The sequence below is a fragment of the Dipodomys ordii genome, unplaced genomic scaffold (genome assembly GCF_000151885.1).
Source record: "Dipodomys ordii isolate 6190 unplaced genomic scaffold, Dord_2.0 Scaffold281, whole genome shotgun sequence".
NCBI lineage: Eukaryota > Metazoa > Chordata > Mammalia > Rodentia > Heteromyidae > Dipodomys > Dipodomys ordii.
In genome coordinates this window covers 164,852-169,909 of record NW_012267497.1, presented here as the reverse complement: position 1 = coordinate 169,909, position 5,058 = coordinate 164,852, and positions in this window count along the sequence as shown.

Below are 5,058 nucleotides of genomic sequence, written 5' to 3'. Positions count from 1 at the left end.
GCCCAGGGCTGCTCTCCTGCTGTCTGCCCTGCCTCTGTGTCCACAGTGTGACAGCATCTCTCCTGAGTTCATGACCTGCACTCCTCTGGGATGTCTCCAGTCCTTTGCTGGGACTGTTAAGAATGAACAGAGTATCACGGTGGAAGCAAAACTGGCTCTGCAGTGGTGACCAGTATTTGATCCTGAAGAAACTCAGGGACCCTGGTGACCCCATGAGACTCAGGACAAAGATCCCAGGATTCACAGGGTTGGAATTTGTTCTGTGAACAAGAGGTACAGTTATTCCTGTAATCCTAGAGACTTGGGAGGAGGAGAGAAAAATGTTTTTGAGGACCTCATCTCAATCAATAAGCTGAATGTGGCAGCTGTTTCCTGTGATTCCAGCTACACATAATTCAAGTGTGGAATCACTGTCTGGAACCTGCCTCAGGCCAAACCACAACACTCTACCAGATAATTAATAAAATGAGAAAAGCTGCAGGAAGGGCTAACCTGGGAGGTGTGTGCCTAACAAAAGAGGCCCTGAGTTCAAAATAAGGGAGAGAGAGAGACAGAGAGAGAGATGGAAACAGAGACAGCACAGCTCACTGACTCAGGAATATTAACAAGCCTCAAACCCTGCCTTTCTCCCTCACCTGTAGCACTGGGCATGGGGCTTCAGATTCTTCCATTGATTTATTTTCTTCCTCTGTGATTCTCATATTCTCAGCCTCCTTTTCTCTTTGTCCAACCACCAAATGTACTTGGGGACACAAGTCGTCAAACACAGGGGTCGGCCATACCCCTGGAGCTCTGCCCATGGCACCCTGGGAAATGTTGGTGGACTCCTCAGTGTCCCCTGCCCAGGCCCTCTTGCTGACCTCCATGGGGACATGGAAGTGGACACGAAGAGTCTGGGTTGGACTGGACAGACAACAGGCCATGTGCATGTAGACTGACCTTGCTGGGCCCCGTCTGTCCTGGGGTTTCCTCCATCATGATGGCCCTGGAGTCCTGTGGATGTCCCGCCTGGGATGGAGGCCGGGTCCCTGTGGCTCCGTCATGAGCACTGTCACTGTGCACGTCCATCTTGGGCACGAGGGGCTGGGCCAGGTGATCTCACAGCAATCTGACTGAGCTCCCTGCATCCTGGACACCCCCACCTGCTCAAACATGTCCTTGTTTATTTCTCCATTACATCCTGATCAGAGAAGAGCAAGCTTCACTTCCTGAACAAGAACCTGTGTGTGAACCCTACAGGCTTTAGGAAGAAGACTTCTAAGTTCTGAGGTTCTACCCTGGACAGTTTTTGTGGATGATGAGACAAATCATCCATCTCACCAGGAGACATCCATTACTCTGTCCATGTGGAAACTGTGGTGTCTTGGGTCCTCATTTGGATGTGAAAACTCATCAGGAGGAGCTGGTATCTCCTCACACAACACTAATCATTGTAAAAAGATGAAGAAAGGAAAGATTTCACCAAAACAAAATCATCAATACTTTAGAGCATGTGTCTTCTTAGACTATTAGTCATTTAACAATGTATATCTGTATTGAATAATAACCAGTACCTGTTAACGTGTGTCCTTTATAATAATAACTAAATTAATTAATTGGTAAGCAAATGCATTGGCCCTGCCTCTGCTCTTCCTGCCCCAGCTCTCCTCTGTGTCTGCCCTACTTCTGCTCATCCCCTGACAGCCTCCCAGGGACTTCTCCATGTCTGTGTCTGTAGTCATCCTTGACTGTCTGCATCAGATGTTCTGCTTTCCACTGTGAGGTTTACTTAAACATAGTGAGACTTCACTTCAACAGAGCAGGGAGAATAACACATTGGGGAAATTGACTTTGCCATGATCTCCAAGATCAGATCTGAGGAAGGCTAGAGATGAAAAACACAAATCCACCCAAGCCTAATGGAAAATGCTGCCAACAAATCTCCCAGAAACATTGAGACATAATGAAACATAACATGTTTCATGATATACAGAATTCAAGACTATTAGGAAACACATTTACTATCATATCAAATGTAAACTGTACATCAATGTATTGCTAGATTTTAGGCAACTAGCAGCAGCCTAGGCTAGCTACCATCATCTACGTGAACATGCCAACATGTGTGATGCTATGATATTACAACTATGTCACTAAATAATAAGAATGTTTTATCTGCACCATAATCCTGTGGGACACCTTTTATATATCCTGATCATCACTGTCCAAAACATTGTTGTGAGCTGACCTGCTCATAGCTACGTGTTCTGAACAGGAAGTTGGCAAGATGCATGGCAAAGGCCATTCTGATGTTTCTCAGATAGAACTTAGGGACAGGGCAGATGGAGCATGGAGCACAGGACATCCTAGGGAGAACGTGGCAGAGGAGGGCTGAGATTAAAAGTCCAACAAGAGAAGAACAGATAAAGGAAAAGGTGTGGACAATGGAATAGAACTAACCCACAGACTGGGAGAGAGACTGTCATTTGTGATAGATCTAAAGAGAGTTAGATTAAAGGAAATAAACCAACCATAGAAACACCAGTATCATATTATGTCTTATTTCCAATAACTAGTATATGTCTGAGACAAACAGAAACTATCAGAGAAGTTGATGCTAGGTGAAATGAACTCCAAGATAAGGATTCAAATGATTTTTCTTTCTTTTGCTTGTTTCTAACATATTTATAAGATTATTTCTTTGTTGCTTTGTATGTCCCTCCTCCACAGTATAACCCTTGCTTTCACTGTATTTGATGTTGGTATAATTTGTGGAGGGGAAGGAAAAAATTGTTTAAATAGGGATCCAGGTGGACACGTTACAACAATGAGCTGTACAAGAACAATGGCAGAGTGAGAGGATGTGTGTGTCCCTCTGCACCCCAGACAGCTCTCAATGTCCTCAAACTCTGCCTCAGGCTCCCAAGGAGCTGCAGGTACAGTGTGAACCACAGCACATGGTCAGTGCGTCATGATGTCTGCAAGGTGACCATTGTCACCAAACTCCTCCAGCACAGTCATCTCTGCTCTGGGAGCCCAGTCTCTAGACTTCCCCCCAGAGCTGCTTTATAGCAGAGGACATGCAAATAGGACGTCCCTCTGCCCATGAAAACCAGCCCATCCCTGACCTGAGCTCTGTGAGCTGATTCCACCAGTGACTGAGCACAGACCACCACCATGGAGCTGGGGCTGCGCTGGGTTCTCCTTTCAGAAACACTTTTCAACCAATAGCTGAGTGTGGTCTGTGTGAGCTTGACTCCTGCAGACTAAGAGGAGCTCACCAGGCCAGCACAGCCAAGCCAAACTGTTCATGAGACTCCATCTCAGAGAAAGACACTCAGTGTGCTGACATGTGATTATAATCCCAGCCATGATGGAAACTTCACATAGGAAGATGGAGCTCCAGGTGAGAATATGACCAAAATCACCAGACCCTCCTCAAAATGGCACTGGTACAAAGAAGGTCTGGAAGTCTGCCCAGTGCTAGAGTACCTGCATGGCAGGCCTGGGGCCTCAGGTTGAAGAAAACATCAGTACCTGTGCTGCCCAAATGAAACATTTCAAGCCCTGTTATGTTCTCACATGCACACAGTGTGAGTGGATTTACATTGTGTGTCAGAAATAAAATGTGGGCTACATTGTGCAAAGAATCTCCAGGCTTGCAGGTGTGGCTCCACTGGTAGAGCTTTAAAAATGAATAAAAGCATCAGGCACCAAGTTTGAGTTTTGATTTTTGACTTAAAAAAATGAAAGACTAGAAAAGTATCTTTCCAATTGAACTAGTCCATACCTGGTCTTGACAGCTCATAGGTAAGAGTGTACATGTGTGTGTGTTGGTCAAAATTATGTGTGTATATACTTCATACATATTCACACACGCCAGCCTATAGTTTGTATATATGATGGGTGTGTGGATGTGTATGCACACATACAAATACACCATATGCAATTATCTGTTTATACGCATAAGGCATTTACATAGGTATGTCACATGTGTGAATATGTGGATGTAATTGTGTATGCAATATTTACATGTGTGGATGTCGATGTGTAAATACCTTCAAATCCCTGGGATGAGAAGGAGGTTTCCATGCTCCCTACTGTCTTTCCTCTGTGAATACCTCCAGGTCCCTGAACAGCTCCCCTACCACATGTCCCATCCGGTGTTGTGAGGATGGATGCTGGGCTTGATGAACTGGAGACTAGACCCAGACTGAGCTCTCTTGAGGGCAAAGCTGAATCTACAATTTAGGGGATCCTGGGCAAGGACAAGTGTGCTGTGTCTCTCTCTTCCTCCCTCTCCTCCCCTCAGGTCTTCACATATATGTATAAATCCCCATGAAACTATAACTATCTGGCTGGGTAAGCAGATCAACGTATATTACATTTGTGTTATCCACACGCTTCAAGATAGGTTCTACTGTTTCTGGTCTAGTCTGCAAGAACATGGATAATTCCTGGGGTGTCTGCCCAGATTGGGGTGTCTGCGATTTGGCTAGGGTTGGTGGCTCTCTGTCCTCAGGTGTGCTGTCCAGGTGCTGCAGGAGGAGGCCCTGCTGGCTGGTGAAGCTCTCACACACCCTGTCTCTCACCTGCGCTGACTCTGGACCCTCCATCAGCACCACCAGACCTGACTGTCAGGAAGAGCTTGGCGTGTTGGGCATACCGTCTGTGGTGGTCTCACTAGCTGCAGCCTTCCCGCACAGGCTCCACCTCCATCTCCACAACCATGGTCACAACCAGAACACTGCATTGGGACTCTGTGAGCTCAAAGACCCAGCATGAAGTGCTGTGTAGACGATACCCTGACGGGACTCAAGTGAAGCCTGAGCAGAGTGTCAGCCGGGGACAAGCGGAACCACCAAACTGCCACAGTTAAAAATAGCAGGTGCAGAGATGGAGGCTGGTGAGTGAGAGGCTCCAGTCTCCTCTGTGGTCTCCTCAGCTTTAGCTCATTACCTAAAAGAACCCACAACCCACAGGCTGTAGTGTAAATCGCCAATGTCTGAGCACAGTAAGCTTTTTCCATTCATCTGAGCGGCACGAAAAGAATGTTCACGAATAGGAGACAATAGAAAA